Raw genomic sequence first — 19,319 nt, 5'->3', positions numbered from 1 at the left:
GGAAACTGGAGCACCCGGAGGAAACCTATGCAGACTCCACACAGACAGTAAGTCAAGCCAAGAAGCAAAACCAGGTCCCTGGAGCTGTGAGGCAGCAGTGCTAACCATTGTGCCACCATGTTGCACTGACAATGTTCCACTAGTCAACATTGCAAAGAATATATATTAATCAACTTTTTGATATTAATACTTGGTAGGGGCAATCTGAGAATGCTCTGCTCTCCCACAAGTACTGCCATGGGATCTTTAAAATCATCCCTCAAAATGAAATCTTGGCTTATGCCACAAGAGTGGACATACTCCATCACTTTTAGTTTTGAATCTTGAGATTATCCTTATGGTAATCTCTATTGTTCCTATATAGGAGAAATCTTTTCTGGAAATCTATTCTGAAATGCAGTACTACCTGAACTGGATGGGATTTTATGGCCCCACTCGAGCGAGACCAGAAAATCCTGCCTGAGGACAATGGACATTTCCATTGTCTGTCCCTCGCCTGCTCTGATTCTGTGGCAGGCAGAACGGTAGAATTCCACATATATGAGTCTCAGAGTAGATATTGAATTCAAACCTTCAGTATGCAGCTGTAGATCTGTGACCACAGGAGATGTGCCCTCTATTAATAAAAACAGGAAATGCTGGATAAGCTCAGCAGGTCTGGCAACATCTGTGAAGAAAGAAACAAAGTTAATGTTGCAATTTTATAGCGCTGATAAGATGTAGAAATGTGTTGATATATATATGGGGAGGGATTGCAGCAGAATAGAAAGTCAGTGATAGGTTGGAGTTAAGGAGAGATTGACAAAGATGTCATGGACATGAGACAAAGAGGTTGTTAATGATATAATTAAGGGCTGAGGAGTGGCTTCTTACCCACAGAGAACCCTGAAAGGAAGCCAATAGAAAGCTACCTGAGGAGGTGGGACATCTGGATGCCTGGCCAGATGCCTAACACCCCTCTTGCACATCCAGTCTGTATATAAACCAAGGGCAGAGTAATGGCACGCAGGTCAAGTGAATATCCAGCAACTGCTGAATGGTTGGCCTAACCTGGCTTTCCTATTTATTTTAATCTTCCACAGGATGTGGGCATTGCTGGCTGGACCAGCATTTGCTGCTCATCCTTACTTACCCTTGAGAAGGTGCTGGTGAGCAGCCATTTTGAACCGCTGAAGACTATGTTGTGTAGGTACACCCACAGTGCTGTTAGGAAGAGAGTTCCTCCAGTGACCATGAATGAATAGCAATACAATTCCAAATCAGATTGGTGAGTGGCTTGGAGGGGAACTTTCAGGTGATGATCCAGGAATTCTGTGTTACAGAGGAATGCTGACTCAGGAGACCCTGGGGATAAAGCTGGGATTCTGTGTTAGAGAGGAGAGAGGAAATCATGCTGAATGAATCTATTGGAATTCTTTGAGGATTAACTAGTAAAGTTGACCAAGGACACCAGTGGCCGTGGTCTGTTTAGACTTTCAGAAGGCTTTCAACAGGGTCTCACATAGCACAGTACTATGTAAAGTTAAAGCACATGGAATTGCAGGTAATTTCTTGAGATGGATAGAAAACTAGTTAGTAGACAGGAAGCAGAAAGTTTAAAGTTTTTTAGAGTGGAATTTTACTACCTCATTGCACTCATTTTTGTGGTGAGAGAATGATGTAAAATTGGGCATGATGCGATTAGTGGGAATGGCACCATTTACGCGCCCATTTCCATTTTACCGAGGGGAAAAAAAATCGACACAATTGTGACCCCACCCAAAACAAACAAAATGTTCATTTGCATTATTTTGCATTCATCACAATGTAATTAGTGAGTTTCATTCCCAATCATCCCAGCTCATGTGCCTTAACCTCCTCATTTACTGCAGCCAGATCGGTCAGGAAAACAGCTCATGCATAACAGTTGCATTCAGACGCTTGAGCACTGAGGGTGAGTGAGGAGGTAAGTCACTGCTTTCAAACTGCTCCTTGCTGCTCAGAGGTGGTTGTTTCATGGCAGTCATGTTGCATTTCAGGGGTGGGGGGGATGCTGTTGCTGCTCGTGGGGTCCAACCACAGACTCTCAGCACGCTCCCAGGTCTGAGTGCTGACCTCTGGTCTTAGCCCTCACTCTGGCTCCTAGTGTAGGTGGCAGCAACACTGTTGCAGGTGATGGATGGACTGGAAGCTCCCTGATGTGGTGGTGCTGCAGTCTCAGGACTTATCGAGCAGCAGTGGGGACTGCGATGCCAGATGGCCTAGGTGCATCGGGGTCCCTTCTTACAACACAGGAATCAAGATTAAGTGCAAGGGAGGGAGAGGAATCTGGGCGATATGCAGCTTGAGATTTCTCCAACAAGCACAGGATTCGCAGGTGCTCACTTCTATGCTCCAGCCCAACCACGCTGTCGCTGATGGTCTGCATCCCCTCCTCTCCCACAAGCTCCAGTGCCCACTCCTCAAAGGGAATGAGGACCAGGACCTAAGGCACACCACCCCCTGACTTCACCCTCTCCGTGCAATTAGGGGTTTTCTTCTCCTATGGGGACAGAACGATGTGGAGATGCTGATGTTGGACTGTGGTAAGCATAGTAAGAAGTCTCTCAATGCCAAGTTAAAGTCAAACAGGTTTATTTGGTAGCATAAGCAACAAGCTTTCAGAGCATTGCCCCTTCATCAGGTGAGTGGGAGTTCTGTTACAAACAGGGCATATATAGATACAAACTCAATTTACAAGATAATGGTCGGAATGTGAGTCTTTACAGCTAATCAAGTCTTAAAGGTGCAGACAATGTGAGTGGAGAGAGGGTTAAAGCACAAGTTAATGAGATGTGTATTGTCTCCAGCCAGGGCAGTTAGTGAGATTTTGCAAGCCCAGGCAAGTCATGGAGGTTACAGATAGTGTGACATGAACCCAAGATCCCTTTTGAGGCCATCCTCATGTGTGCAGAATTTGGCTATCAATTGACTATCAATAGTCAAGTACTGCTCACATGAGGACGGCCTCAATCGGGATTTTGGGTTCATGTCAACTATCTGTAACCCCCCACAACTTGCCTGGGCTTGCAAAATCTCACTAATTTTCCTGGTTGGAGACAATACACACCTCTTTAACCTGTGCTTAACGTTCTCCCATTCACATTGTCCATATCTTTAAGATTTAATTAGCTGTAAAGACTCACATTCCAACCATTATCCTGTAAACTGAGTTTGTATCTGTCTCTGCCCTGTTTGTAACAGAACTCCCACTCACCTGATGAAGGGGCAATGCTCTAAAAACTTGTGGCTTGTGCTACCAAATAAACTTGTTGGATTTTAACCTGGTATTGTGAGACTTCTTACAGGACAGAAGGAGCCATGTAAAATCAGATGACACGAGTCCTGCAGGGTTTCAGGGGATGGCCCTCGGAGGGCAAGTGTTGTGACATTCCTGGATGGGAGAAGGGAGGTGCTTTGAGGCCAGGGGCTGGAAGCATGCAGGGTGCTGAGGGTGAGGGGATCTGGAGTCATTTAGGGGGAAAGTGCAAGATGAGGTAAAACCCTCACCCTTGCTGCCAGGATGCTGTTACCATTGCTAAATTCGCTATCCCTTACTGACACAATCTGCTTGATTTTACCCAAGAGGCTATATTGCTGTGCAAACATTTCTACTCCTTCCTTAACAAGTGGTTTACTACAAAATACCGTTCTGCCATTGCATACTCTCTGTCTCAGTGGGATGGCAACTTCCTGAAAGCCTTGCTGTAGGAACATCCCCCTTTCTGTCTGTGTCAGATTGTATTCAACTCCAGGTTTTCTTGGTCTCCTGATGCTGTCAGTGAAGAAGGGCAGCTCCTGGAGTAGAATCTGAACTTGGGAGTCATACTTTGACTGAGCCATGTGCCACCTGAGTCTGAGATTTTGTGCTCCAGTTATTTCACTTAGAAATAGTTTTTCAAATGCGTTTCCCAAGTTGACGTCTTCAGTTCGTAGATTCCACATTTTTTAGGGACTCTCAACCTATTCCTCTGGTATCATTCTTGATATAGATAGTCGGTTTTAAACCTAATATATTTAATAATTTAAAATTACTTAATTATTTCAAAAATTACTTAATTATTTCAATTAACCTGCTCTGTTGCCCTTTATGCCTGTACTCCCACCTTCTGATGTAGCAAAATTACTGTTTCACAATGTATTTTGCTCTGTTCCTACATCTCTCACTAGAGTACTCACACTCTCATGTTTTGTTTATTCATTCATGGGACATGGGCACTGCTGGCTGGCCGGCATTTATTGCCCATCCCTAGTTGCCCTTGGAAAGGTGCTGGTGAGCTGCCTTCTTGAACTTTTGCAGTCCATGTGCTGTGGGTTGACTTACAATACCAATAGGGAGGGAATTCCAGGATTTTGACCAAGCAACTGTGAAGGAAGAGCGATATATTTCCAGGTCAGGATGGTGAGTGGCTTGGAGGGGAACATGCATGTGTTGGTGTTCCCATGTATCTACTGCCCTTGTCCTTCTAGATGGAAGCGGTCATGGGTTTGGAAGGTGCTGCCTAAGAATCTTTGGTGAATTGCTGCAGTGCATCTTTTAGATAGTACTCACTGCTGCTTCTGAGCGTCAGTGGTGGAGGGATTAGATGTTCGTAGATTTGGTGCCAATCAAGCAGGCTGCTTTGTCCTGGATGGTATCAAGCTGCTTGAGTGTTGTTGAAGCTGCACCAATCCAGGCAATTGGGAAGTATTCCATCACACTCCTGACTTGTGCCTTACAGATGATGGATAGGGTTTGGGGAGTCAAGAGGTGAGTTATTCACCATATTATTCCTAGCATCTGACCTGCTCTTGTAGCCATTGTGATTATGTGGTGAATCCAGTTGAATTTCTGGTCAATGGTAACCCCAAGGATGTTGACAGTGGGGTATTCAGTGATGGTCACACCATTAAGTGTCAAGGTGTGGTGGTTAGACTGTCTCTTATTGGTGATGGTCATTGCCTGGCATTTGTGTGGCGTGAATGTTACTTGCATGCTTTACTGTGACATCCTTGATTCAGCTGTAGGACTCACTTCTGAGTCAGGAGAACAATGGTTTCAAGTCCCACTCCAGAACACAAGTGCTGCTGACATTTCAGTGCAGTAGTTAATGCTGCACTGCCTTTTCAAACCTGATTTCTTGGATTTATCTCAAATATACTGTGCCACCATTCAAAGAAGAGATCTCCTTTTATCCTCATCCATATTTGTCCCAAAATCACTAAAAATACAAGTTACTTCTTATTTATCTCATTGCTATTCATGAGATCTTGCATTAATCCATCCTTTCTCTTTACAGAGGCTGAAAGATGATTATGTATTGATAGCATTTTTATTCCTAGGAATGCGTATCTTTTGAAATATATTTTCTTTCTAATCCATTTCACTTTTTTTTTCTATTATAATCCTCACTCATTTTGGGTAGGGTACATTTCTAAGCAAATATAATATTGTTGTTGAATCTGTTTCCTTCTGATGGATAACATGTATCATATCCAATAGTTCTCCAGCAATTGACTCTAGATTTTATGGACAAAACACTATACTGTACCATCAATTTTTGACATTTCTTTCAGAAACCTGCTATCAATCAAGTTAACAACAAGCAGGTTAAATAAGAAGGCCAAATTTTCAATGTACATTGTACAGCTTATTATTGTTTGATAGATCGATACCATTTACTTGTGTATTTTATCAGAAAGATAAAATCAGTAATTTACAGGGCGCATATCTGCCCAAGTTTATGCTATTTATTATTTCTTCTTGTAAAGGAAAAAGCAAATAAAAACTAAATTAGGGTTTTTGAAAAAAAATAATATTTTGTCCAAGTTTAGTTATTACTTAAAAGAACAATTCCTACTAATTTAGTTTAATATCTCAGTAAATTAATTGTCTCTCTGAGTGAACTTTGAAAAATCAAAGTTAACGTGGGGAAAATAGAACACAATATTTCTTTGCAGTTTCTTTTGAACTTTTTGACCAGGTCATTTGATTTTAGTGATATTGACTGAGGGAAAGTATGGTCAGAACACCGAGATAACGCTCCTCTTTTTTTGAAATAGTGCCATGGGATCTTTTGTACCTACCTGAGAGGGTAAATAGAGCCTCAGTTTAAAATTGCACACAAAATGCAGCATCTCTGAGAAGTAAGCATTCACTCATTGCTGCCCCAGAATGTCAAGCTCGTCCTCTTATTTAATGAGTTCACTTAAACCCACAGCCTTTAGATTCAAAGTATCACCAACTGAGTCATGTGTCATTTCTGGAAATTACAGTAGAATAAGCTGGTGGTAATCTATTAAACCTTAGCTATATGTTTAAAGAATACCTTGGCCTATTCTACCAAAAGGTTTCATCAAAAATCCCAGTTTGCTTTTTTTTCTGTAAATTCATAGAACTGATCTGCACAATTGCAGCACTTGCTGTTTTTATACCTAGACAATTGTTTATACAAATTCTGTACAGAACAACTTACTACAGATCTGTTATTTTGTTTAGGCTTTTGGTTCCTGCCAAACTACTTCATGTTGGTTTTCCTAACTGAAATAGATACAACATGTATGTCATAAACCCCATCAGATGTTCACTGATGACTGCACAGTGTAAAGTTGCATTCATAACTCCTCAGATAATGGACCAACCCATGCCAATATGCAGACTAGGTCCTAGTCACAATTCAGGCATGTAAATGGCAAGCAACCTTCATGGCAAACAAGTGCCAGGCAATGACAAACAGTGACAAAATCCTACAACTGAATTCAGTTCAGGAGCTACACCTAGGATATATTGACCTTGGGAAGTGGAACTCTTGAATCCTGTCCCCCAAAATACTGATGACACTAGGGTCAATGGACAGTTTAAAAGCTGAGATTGATGGTGAACAGTACTAAGGGGAATAGAATCAAAATGGGTATATTGAGTTAAGATACAGATCAGATATGATCTTTATGAATAGTTGGACAGGCTTCAGGGCTTGAAAAGGGAGACAGTGGCATAGCATTAATGTCACTGGTAGCCCAGTGATCTTGGCTTATATTCTGGTGGCATGGGTTCAAATCCCACCTTGCCAGCTGGTGGAATTTGAGTTCAATAAAACCTGCATTTGAATGCTAGTCTCAGTAATAGCTGAACTGCTATTGAAGAGTTATAAATAGCTATGAATCTGTCATTGATTGTATGGAAAAATCAATCTGGTTTACCATTGTCCTTGAGGGATAAAAATCTGTCATTCTTACCCGTTCTGGCCTACACGTGTCTCTAGAAGTATTGTCATAAGATTGGCTCTTAGCTGCCTTCTGGATTGGCCCCAGCAAGCCACTCATTTCAAGGGCAATTGTGGGTGGGCAATAATTACTGACCTTGCCAATGATGCCCACATCCCAAGAAAGAATAAATAATAAATATGCCCATTCTTTTGGAATTAGCCTCCAAATTTATCATCTATAATTTGCTCCTTTGTTAAAGATTTTTGATGAAAATCTATGTTTTATGTGTTAGTTTCTCGTTCATTTCCCATTTTTATAAGTTCATAAGATATAGGAGCAGAACTAGGCCACTCGGCCCATCAAAACTGCTCCACCATTCAATCATGGTTGATATGCCCCTCATCTCCATTTTCCTGCCTTCTCCCCATAACCCTTCAACCCTCTACCAATTAAAAATCTTTCTATCACCTTCTTAAATTTACTCACTGTCCCAGCATCCATCGCACTTTGGGGAAGCGGATTCCACAGATTCACAACCCTTCAGGAGAAGTAGTTTCTTCTCAACTCTGTTTTAAATTTGCTACCCTTTATCCTAAAACTATGACCTCTCATCCTCGAATGGGATCTGCCCCACCTCTACTCTATTGATACCTTTCATGATCTTGCATATTTCAATGTGATCTCCCCTCATTCTTCTAAATTCCACTGAGTATGGGCCTAAATTATTCAATCTCTCTTCATGCGACAAACCCTTCATCTTTGGAATCAATCCAGTGAACATCCTGTGAACTGCCTCCAATGTGACTAGTGATCCTTGTTTCCAACTTAATCAAAGATTGAGCTTCCACAGCTTTCTAAGGTAGTAACTTGCAAATATTCACCATCCTCTGAGTGAAAAAATATTCCTCATTTCAGTCCCAATGGCTAGCCCATAATTCTGACACTGTGTCCCCTGGTTCTTGAACGCATTCTCCTCCTCCCCGCACCAAACCCCCGCCCCGCACCCCACCCCCCCGTCCTAATATTGAAAGCATCCTTCATGCATTTATCCTGTTAAGCTCTGTAAGAATTTTGTATATTCCGATGAAGTTATCTTTCATTCTTCTGAACTCTAGAGAACATAGATGCAGTTTCCTCGTAAGACAATACTGCCATCCCAGGAATCAGTCCAGTGAACCTTTGTTGCAAGTACATCCTTTCATAGAGTCCAAAACTGTACACAATAGTCCAAGTGCAGTTTCACTAAGGCTCAATACAATTGCAGTGAGACATCTTTAGCCCTATACTCAAACCCCCTTGTGATGCAGACCAACATATCATTTGCTTTCTTAATTGCTTGCTTGCTGGATTGATAGATTTTTGGACTCTGAGGGATATGGGGTTTGGATGGGAAAATGAGGTTGAGGTACAGGATTAGTCATGAGTTTATTGAATAGCTCAAAGGGCTGCATGAATTACTACTGCTCCTATATGTTCTTATAATGTTTTATTACCAGTTTAATTTCTGTTTATTTCATTTCACTTTATCTGTTTTATCCTTTTCTTGTCTATTTCTGCTTATTTCTGTCATTTATCTTTGTTTCCTCTTCTTATTCCCAAACTCTGTTTTGTTTTCTAGTGTTGTAAGTTATTTTATTAAAATGTTTTTCTCTTTTATATCAAGTTTCAGTTCTGTGGATATATATTGGAGTACAGGGTTAACACTCTCGGGAAGCTATCTGAACGGATTCTAATGGAGTGCTTATTGACTAGAGGGCAAAAGAATAAAGGAAAATGACAGTAAAAAACTGATAACACATCACAGCAGGGAGTTACCTCCACAGCAACAGAACGATGTTTAGTGAGTAATTAGGATCCAGAATGTTATATGCAAACAACAATATTTGTACTGGATTGTATAATTGCATTCACAATAGTTCTGCAGAACTAGACAACAGGGTAAAACAAATCGAGAAGGAGATGAGTTCCATGGTAAATTTGTGCTTCAATATATACTATGACTTGGTAATTACGTTGCTTTCTCATGCTCCTGCCATGTCCCTTACTCATACTTTCATATGAAGGCAGGATGTGGTTTCTGTTGTTTGATGTCTTGTTTTTATCTGCTGGGGTATTCCTACATGCGTATGTAGGTAGTAATTCAGTTTACTGTTTTCACTTTTGTACATTCCTAAAAATTAATTCTGAAATGATATTGCCATCCTGCCCTTAATTACATATGGTATTTTAACCTCCCTTGAGTTATCTAGTTCTTTGTAGTTTAATTTTCTATCTTGTTGGTGTCAACATCTTTCTGTGTTGCCATAGTGATAGTGATGTAGATGTGTGCTTTGTGGTTCATTTCTGTTCGGCTTCATTGTAGCTTTTATAATTTTCCTGTCAATTCTACCCACCAGTTGCGGGTGAGGAGATCCTACATTGAAGAGAAATCTCTATGCACACATTTCATTCTTTTCCAGCTTTGTCCACAGCATAGAGAGAGTTTCCTAACATGCCCTCTGTCTCAGGCCTCATACTGATCTGTTTTTGTTCTCCTGCTGGCACAAGTGGAACCTCCTACAGATGACCTCTTACTAAAACAACCTTGCTAACTGGAGAACAATAAGAAAAAAGAGGAATGATACTGATTCCTGACGCTAACAACAAACAGAGGCACTCTGCTGAGAGGCAACGTGAAAAGGAAAGCAGCAGAAGAGGCAGAAAAACCGAAAAATGCTACTAATGCTTTCACATTATGATATTAAAGTTATTATGAAACATCCTAAAAAGGCATTGAACAAAATATGGCTTTGTGATCCACAAAACCTGTGCCTTTTATGAGCTATATGATTTACTCAATTATGAATGACACCCATTTATTTAATATCCTGAAAAATAGTTATGCAAGGTTTCTTTACATTCTCAAAGATAAATCAAGCAAAACTTTAGAACATAAATCTAACACCCTGAATTGCATCTTTGACATTTGTACTATTGTCTCAAAGGGAGAAACAACAAATATTATACTCTGACAAAAAGCAAATTATTGCAGATGCTGGAATCTAAACTAAAAGCAGAAAATTCTGGAAAATCTCAGCAGGTCTGACAGTACCTTTGATGAGAGAACAGAGTTACTGCCTTGAGTCTGGACGATCCTTCATCAGAGCTCTATTCTGCTGTCATATTATACTGATGTCCCTTGCTGCCATCTTGCTGTTTCTTCCTTATTTTGTATCATATGACACTTCCTATGACAAGACTAAAAGTTGCTATCCCCAGGGCTCTGGCTTAGCTGTTCATTCTGTAGCCAACCATGAGGAAGGGCACATAAGTGGTCGAAGATGATTGGACTGACTCCTTTCATTATTTCTTTATGGATAAACCTGGCTTTCACTTGACAGTTTCTGCAACAGTACAACTGAGGTTAACGCAATGTGAGGACATTATGGGAGCAGAGCTGTGTCTCCCTATTGGTGCAATATGTTAAGTTTTCAATAAATGCACGCTGTTTTTATCTCAATGTATTTTAATGCTTTATATCAATCTTCTAACAGTATAAATTTGTCAGTTTATAAGGTTAAACTCAGAAGGACATAGTTCCAGAACAGTTGTGACACTGGGAAACTCATCTCCATACATTTCAATCCATTTTATTATGGTTAGTGTCGTATCGTCCCCCACCTTTGAAATTCACCTCATGCTGAGGTTTACAGCTGCTTTCCACAAAGGTGAGGCAGTTGAGGTATAAAAATAGCCCCATGAGGGTAGAGGTACATGCCTTGACAGTCCCCTGGCACTCTGGCACTGTCAGATTGGTAATGCTGGGACAGCGCCACGGTGCCGGGGCAGTGCCAGGGTCAGGCCTTCTGGTTAGGGAGAATTTCCTTTTTTCTCATATCGGAGATCAGAGGGAACCCCAGTCTCAGGATTCCCAGCTGCTTGCTTTTTCTGGCCCCACCCTGCATTGTTAAGGCATGAACCACGCCTCCAGCATATTTTTTTCCCCAAAGTGTTGAAAAATATAGTGGGAAAAGCAACTGCAGCCAGCGAGCTACACATTGCTTTTCTTGCCTGAGGCAACACTTTGGAAAAAGTATGGAAAATACCACCCCCGGTCTCCTGATGCTCAGCTGTGGGAGTTTACAATAGTCAAAAGGAAGTGCTTAGGCCTGGTACATGTGTGGCGTGACTGTCAATTGCTACTTTTCTGCCCACACCCTTATTGAGGTCTTGCTGCGATTTGGCCGGCCTCATTTTCGGAAGAATTGTAGGTGAAAGTGAGCATGCAACTCATCAGCAAACATCTGCACTTGTGACATTATGGAAGAAAAATCATTGGTGAAGCAGCTGAAGATAGTGGGACACTCTGAGGAACTTCTCCAGCAATGTTTTGCAGTTGGAAAAGATATGGAATAATTTCTTTTCTATTGATTAAGCCAGGGTAAAGTAGAACCGAGATAATTGCTAAATTTGGGGTATAGTTAAAAGATCACCAGCAAAATATCTGTCGGTTTGTGTCTTTTGAGAGCACATTTGGAAAACAGCCATTTTATTATTTCACATGGACTCAAGCAAGTTCTTCCAGTGAAGGCAGAAATGCAACATTGCCATCCATGGATAAAGTGTGGAATGCAAGTTTAACCATATTGAATGGCAAGAGCACAGGAGGAGGCTATTCCACCTGTTGAATCATGCTTATTCTATGCAAAAGCAATTTAGCTAATCCTCCCATTCTTCTCCTGTAGCCCTGCAATTATTTCTCTTCAAGTGTTTATCCAATTCCCTTTTGAAAACCATGATTAAATCTGCTTCCATTACACTCAAGCTGTACATTCTAGATCCTAACCACTCACTGCACAAAACATGTTCCTCATGTCACCTTCGATTCTTTCACTTTGTGTCCTCGGATTCTCAATCCTTCTGTAAATGGAATCAGTTTCTCTCAATCTACTCCATCTAGACCCCTCCTGATTTTGAACAATTCTTTCAAATCCTCTCTCTTTTATGAGGAGAACAACACCAGCTTCTCCAATCTTTCCTCACAACTGAAGGTTCTCATCTCCTAGAACCAATTGCTTCACATCCTTTTTAAAGTGCATGCCCAGCACTGGACACAGTATACCAGTTGGGGCTGAAGCAGTGTTTTAAAGAAGTTCACCATTTTGAACTCAATGCCTCGATTTCTAAGCTTAGGATCCTGTACGCTACTTTAACCACTTTCTCAATCCGTCCGGTCACCATCATCAATTTATGCACAAATACCCCAAGGTTTCTCTGTTCCTGCACCCCTTTAGAATTTATCTTTCAATTTAAAGTAAAGTTTATTTATTCGTCACAGGTAGGCTTACATTAACACAGCAATAAAGTTAGTGTTAAAATCCTCTAGTCGCCACACTCCGGTGTCTGTTTGGGTACACCGAGGGAGAATTTAGCATGAACAATGCACCTAACCAGCACACCTTTCGGACTGCGGGAGGAAATCTGAGCATGCAGAGGAGACCCACGCAGCCAAGGGGAGAACGTGCAGACAGACAGTGACCTGAGCTGGGAATTGAACTCGGATCCCTGGCATTGTGAGACAGCAGTGCCACCGTGCCATCTCTCCTGTTCTTCCTATTAATGTATATCACTTCACTCTTCTCTGTATTAAATTTTATCTCCCATTTGTCCACCCATTTCACAAGTCTATCAATGTCCTGTTCCTTCTCACAGTTCACAACACTTCCAAAGTGTGGGTTATCCATAAATTTTAAAATTGTACCTTGCACACTAAAACATAAATCATCTATGTATATTAAAAAAAGATGTGGTCTAGCACTGATCCCCTGGGTAACCCCATTATATACCTTCCTCCAGTTTGAAAATCAACCATTCATTACCAACATTTCTTTGGAGTGTGCAGGTGATTTATTTAAGTATGCAGCCCCTTCAACTTATTTTGCACAACTGCACTCAGGTGGCAAATTAAGTTGTCAAATTGTGCACCCCTGTTCCGGAAGTTTTAAGTTGCTGCATAGAAACACACCCACGCAGCTTCCAGGAGAAAAGATTATTCATCACTTCGCTTTGTTTCAACTTTGTATCCATGCTCCTTCTGTCCTTTCTATTCCACAAATGTCAAATTTGCTTGCAAAACTATTGAGCACCCTGTCAAATGTCTTTTGAAGTTCACATATATCAACTACATTACCCTCATCAACAATCTCTGTTACCTCAAAAAAAATGAAGTCAAGTTAGGTACAGAAATTTGCTTGTAACAAGTCCAAGCTAACTTTCTTTAATTAACCACAATTATCCAAGTGACTGTCACTTTGGCTCAGATCATCATTTCTAAAATCTTTTCCACCACCAAGGTTAAAGTGACTGGCCTGGAGCTGTTCAGTTTATCTTTAAACCCTTTTCAAACAGGCATATAACATTTGCAATTCTCTCAGCTATTGGTAAAATTCTTGCATCTAAGGAGGGTTGAAAGATCATGAAAAGTTATTGCGCAGTTTCTACCCTTATTTCTCTTAGCATCTTTAAATGCAATCCATCTGGTCCTAGTAACTTTAACTTTAAGTACAGCTACTATTTCTATTACCCCATCTTTATTAATGTGCAGCCTATCCAACATCTCTACTCTTTCACTATGACTTTGGCAACATCTCCTTCAGTTGTAAAGACAGGTGCAAAATGTCAATTAGCCATGTCTTCTGCCTTCATGTGTAGATCCCATTTTTGTCCTGAAACAGCCCCATTCCTCTTCATAGTCCCATTTTACTGTTTATATGCCTGTAGGAAACTTTTGAACTGTTTTTTATTTTAATTTCCAGTTTTTTCACATACTTTCTTTTTATCTCTCATAGTCTCTTATTCATTTCTCCTCCCATTTTTTAATATTGGGTCTGATTGTTATTTGCACTGGTGTATGTTATATGCCTCTTTTTATGCCCCATCATAATCACTATCCCTTTTGTCATCCAGGGAATTTAGCTTTGGTTGTCTTGTCTTTCTCTTCATGAGAATGTACCTTAGCTGTATATGAACCATCTCCTCTTTAAAGGCAGCCCAATGTTGCATTACAATTTTATCTGCCAACCTTTCATTCCAATTTACCCACTTCTCAACCCACTGGAATAGGCCCTCCTTCAAATATTTGTATTTACTCTAGATTACTCCTTGTCCTCTTCCATAGCTAATCTAAATCTTATGAAGTTATGATCACTGTTCCCTAAATGTTCCCCACTGACGTTTAATATACTTGATCCACTTCATTCTCCAGAATCAGATACAGCAATGCCTCCTTCCTTATTGGGCTAGAAATGTACTGTTCAGGAAAATTCTCCTGAATACACCTCAGAGCCTCTTCTTTTTCGATGCCCTTTACACTTCATATCCCAGTCTGTATTGGAAGAATTAAAGTCCATCTTTATCACTACTCTAAGTTTTTGGATCTGTAATTTTCCTGTAAACTTGTTCCTCTAAATCTTTCCCCTCCATTGGTCCCTTACTTTTATAAATGACCTAGATGAGGGTGTAGAAGGATGGATTCGTAAATTTGCTGACGACACCAAAGTTGGAGGAGTTGTAGACAGTGAGGATGGATGTTACAGTTTGCAGAGGGACATAGATAAGCTGCAGAGCTGGGCTGAGAGGTGGCAGGAAAAAAAAAGGCATACAAGATGATCAAAGGATTGGATAGGGTGTTCAGTGAGAGCCTTTTACCTCAGATGGTGATGGCTAACACAAGGGGACATAGCTTTAAATTAAGGGGTGGTAATTATAGGACGGATGTCAGAGGTAGGTTCTTTACTCAGAGGGTAGTAAGGGCGTGAAATGCCCTGCCTGCAGCAGTTGTGGACTCGCCAACTTTAAGGGCGTTCAAATGGTCAGTGGATAGGCATATGGATAATATTGGAATAGTTTAGGTTAGAGGGTCATTAGATTGGTTCCACTGGTTGGCGCAACATCGAGGGCCAAAGGGCCTGTACTGCGCTGTAATGTTCTATGTTCTTATGATCTACAGTATTGTTGGTTTCTTATGTCTAAGCAAATGACTTCTGTCTTTGACTCCTCAAAGACATGCTCTCTCTTCAGGGGGTCAGTTTTCTCCATAACCAATTCTCCTCTTCCTCTTTTTTTCTTTCCTGTCCTATTTTTCCTGAGCACCTTGCATCAGGAATATTGTAATATGCAGAATGACTCTTTTTTGAACCACATCTTTAATTACACTGTGAAATCATATTCTCTCAAGACTGAGAGTTGTGATATTCCACAAACTGACTCATCTGGGTACAGTACAAATGTTTAGTGGCTGCAGCCTATAAACCTACTTTGGGAAAAAATTCAAATTTGCTTTATGTTGAAACATGTGACAGGGTGTTATGAACAACAACATATACAGGTGCTTTTAAGCAATAGTTCTGCCCACACCTATCTTACACACGCGAGACCGGTGTATTAGTGTCATACCAAGAGATGAGCCACTTTCATCTGAGCTGCCTCAAAAAATCAGAGGGAAGGCCAAAATACCAGACACTGAGGGGCTCATTCCAGATGAAATGCCAAACAACCCCATCATATTGAGACAGTCAGAACTGAGTTAGGTTGCTCACATGGCCAGAATGGCTGACACTTGCTTACCAAAGCGAATCTTCCATAGAAAGCTTGAATCTGAGGTGTGTTGTCATGGTGGTCAAAGGAGACACTGTAAGAACACTTTGAAAGTTTTGTATTGGAGTCTTGGGTATCAAAACCAAGTCTTGGAAGAAGCTTACCCAGGTTCACTGTAACTGGTGCAACCAAGTGAAAAAACAGTATGGCCTTCTTCAAAAACAAGTGTATATCTGAAGCAGGAGAGGAAACCCCGAACCAGCAGCTCATACAAAACTGAAACATGCTTGGTACCATGTCCTATTTGCCACAGAACCTTCCTGGTGAAGATTAACTTTACCAATCACCTACCTACCCGCCAGAACTCCAGATGATGGACATGGCCATCTTTGCCTCAAATGGCAAAAATGTGTACGAGTTACTTCTTATAAATGGGTGGCAATACTATTTATTTATTCACTTATTTTTGCCCACAATGTCAGTAGTAAAAAGCATATTTTTACCGGTTGTTAGAATAACGTGGGCGAAAAACAATATGGGTGAATATGAATTATAGATCAGGGCGAGCAGCCTGCAATTGTAATGGCAGCTAGTTATTTATTCATTTTTAGTTTGACAGCAGAGAAAATACCTATTCTAAGAGGTTGGTGTTTATTTTTGGTTTACTGGCAGAAGTGAGCATATGTGAATTACATATTTTGAAAAGCTGGTATGTATAGCTAGATTCCCGATGCAGGTGAAATAAATACCTAGAATGGCTGGTATTCACATCCTTTATTTCTGGCGTTTCTTCATTTGAATGATTAGAAGTAAAGAAGAAATAAATTGAGGGGGACAATATTGATTTTTAAAGGTCAGTACATATTTTTGTGTATAGGTTGGCAGCAGGGGGATGTCAACATTTTGAATGTCTTGTCAATGTAAAAAATGAAATCAGGAAGAAAATCTTTATTTTGGAAGTCTGGTGGTATAAAGCTTAGTGAGTATAAATCTTGGTGAGCAGAATTATGAAGGCAATGAGAAATTGGGATGAGCAGCCAGCAGCTGCAGTCAGTCAAATCACACCTATTTGTTTATTTATTTATTTGAGTTTTTGGCAGTGAGGGAGATGCTGTTTTTGAAAGGGTTGTAATACAAAAGCAGAAATCAAGGTGTAAAAGATGACAATGTAAATTGGAACTCAAAGCAATTATGAGGAAGAATTATAAATTGGATCAGGCAGCAATGGCAGCACTATTATTCATAGATCAACGGAAATGTGAAAAATGTTCAGATTTGGAAGAGGAGTAGAAGAGGCCATAGAAAATATTAAACAATCCTATCAGTTATAGCAAGAAAGTATAAGTAAATCCTTCCATGGGAAAATTATAATTGTAGGGATATTCAAGGGGTGAGAATCCTGAATAATGTACAATACAGTGTTTATCATTAAAAATATCAGAGGCGGGTGTTATTATTTACACTACAGGTGTTAATTACAGGAGTTAACTAATGCTATAAAAGCAATACTAAATTATATCGTTGGAATTGGATTCAGTGGGCTGAATTTTACCAGCTGTTTGGGAACAATCTGGGATTCAGGACTGCTGGCAAAATGGTGTGGGAAGACAGTGAATGGTGCCCCCCACATTTTCCCACTTCTATGCCATATTACCACTGGGAAAGGTGACAGACAAGCTGCCTGCCTGGGGCTCAGTTGAGGCATTTAGGTGGCCAATAAAGAGCCTGTTGTTTCTCCGTGCCCATTTGGCTAGCAGCTTGACTGCCATGTGGCATCCACCCATCAGGCTTTGGTGGATGGCCCTACTTTTTAGACACCCTTTGGTCCATGGAGAAGGACCCTGGTGTTACTTGTCCAATGGTCACTGGAGTGTGTCTGTCTTGCTTTTCTTCTTTCACATGGCTAGGTATATAACAACAACCATAATTTTACATCAATGTAGTCAAACCAGGCATTACTTCTGGTGTGTATCACTACCTCCTTTCTATTTCAGAGAATCATAGAATCTCTACAGTGTAGAAGGCGGCTATTCGGCTCATCGCATCTGCGCCAACTCTCCAACACAGCACATTACCCCAGTCATATCTCCATAACCCCACATATTTACCTCATTAACCCCCTTAACCAACATCATTTCAGGACATTAAGTGGCAATTTAGCATGGCTAATCCACCTAATCTGCACATTTTGCATTGTGCCAAAAGACCGGAGAGCAGCAAATGTTGTTCCTCTCTTCAAGAAAGGAAATGGGAATGACCCTGGTAATTATAGGCAGTTAGTCTTACTTCGGTGGTTGGTAAGTTAATGAGAAAGGTCCTGAGGGATATGATTTATGACCATTTGGAAAGATGCAGCTTAATCTGGGATAGCCAGCATGGTTTCATGAGGGGTAAGTCTTGCCTCACAAATTTGATTGAATTCTTTGAGGAGGTAACTAAGTGTGTAGACAAAGGTAGAGTGGTTGATGTTGTATACATGGATTTTAGTAAGGCGTTTGAGAAGGTTTCCCATGGTAAGCTCATGAAGAAAGTAAGGAGGTGTGAGATAGAAGGAAATTTGGCCGATTGGATAAGTAACTGGCTGTCTCATAGAAGACAGAGGGTGGTGGTGGAGGGAAAATTTTCAGACTAGAGGCCAGTTACCAGTGGTGTACCACAGGGATCGGTGCTTGGTCTTCTGCTATTTGTGATTTTTATCAGTGACTTGGAAGAAGGGGTTGAAGGGTGGGTTAGTAAACTTGCTGATGACACCAAGGTTGGTGGAGTAGTGGATGAGGTGGAGGGCTCTTGCAGGCTGCAAAGAAACATTGATAGGATGCAGAGCTGGGCAGAAAAGTGGCAGATGGAGTTTAACCCTGATAAGTGCGAGGTGATTCATTTTGGAAGGATAAACTGGAATGTGGATTACAGAGTCAACAGCAGGGTTCTGAGGAATGTGGAGGAACAGAGAGATTTTGGGGTTCATTTCCACGAACCTCTGAAGGTTGCCACTCAAGTGGACAGAGCCGTGAAGAAGGCTTATAGTGCGTTAGCGTTAATTAACAGGGGATTTGAGTATAAGAGCCGTGGGGTTTTGCTGTAACTATACAGGACCTTGGTGAGACCACATTTGGAATATTCTGTGCAGTTCTGGTCACCTCACTATAAGAAGGATATGGAAGCTTTAGAAAGAGTGCAGAGGAAATTTACCAGGTATGAAGGGTAGATCTTATGAGGAAAGATCGAGGGAGCTGGGCGTTTCTCTTTGGAGTGGAGGAGGATGAGAGGCGACTTAATAGAAGTTTATAAGATGATGAGGGGGATAGATAGAGTGGACATTCAGAGACTATTTCTTCGGGTGGATGTAGCTGTTGCTAGGGGGCATAACTATAAGGTTCATGGTAGGAGATGTAGGAGGGATGTCCAAGGTAGATTCTTTACTCAGAGAGTGGTTGGAGTGTGGAATGCACTGCCTGCTGTGATAAAGTATCTGACTCCACTAAGAACTTTCAAGCAGTTATTGGATAGATACATGGAGCACACCAGAATGCTAGGGAGTGGGA

At 40.9% G+C, this 19,319-nt stretch overlaps 1 protein-coding gene and 1 long non-coding RNA gene across 2 annotated transcripts in view; one reads left to right on the top strand and one right to left on the bottom strand.

The window, feature by feature from the left end:
• The window catches only part of LOC145347040 (putative Polycomb group protein ASXL3), a 181,682-nt gene that overhangs the window by 41,631 nt on the left and 120,732 nt on the right, over positions 1 to 19,319 (top strand). The window lies entirely within an intron of this gene.
• LOC145347041 (uncharacterized) overlaps positions 1 to 19,319 on the bottom strand; it is an 81,354-nt gene that overhangs the window by 7,913 nt on the left and 54,122 nt on the right. Inside the window, exon 2 of the long non-coding RNA XR_013887757.1 lies at positions 572 to 667. This is a non-coding gene — a long non-coding RNA (uncharacterized LOC145347041). The remainder of the gene's footprint in view (positions 1 to 571; positions 668 to 19,319) is intronic.

This window comes from Carcharhinus amblyrhynchos, chromosome 8, assembly GCF_965287045.1.
Source record: "Carcharhinus amblyrhynchos chromosome 8, sCarAmb.v2.hapA, whole genome shotgun sequence".
In the NCBI taxonomy this organism is placed as follows: Eukaryota; Metazoa; Chordata; class Chondrichthyes; order Carcharhiniformes; family Carcharhinidae; genus Carcharhinus; species Carcharhinus amblyrhynchos.
Note: the sequence above shows the minus strand (reverse complement) of the source record. Positions and strands in the feature narration are given on the sequence as shown.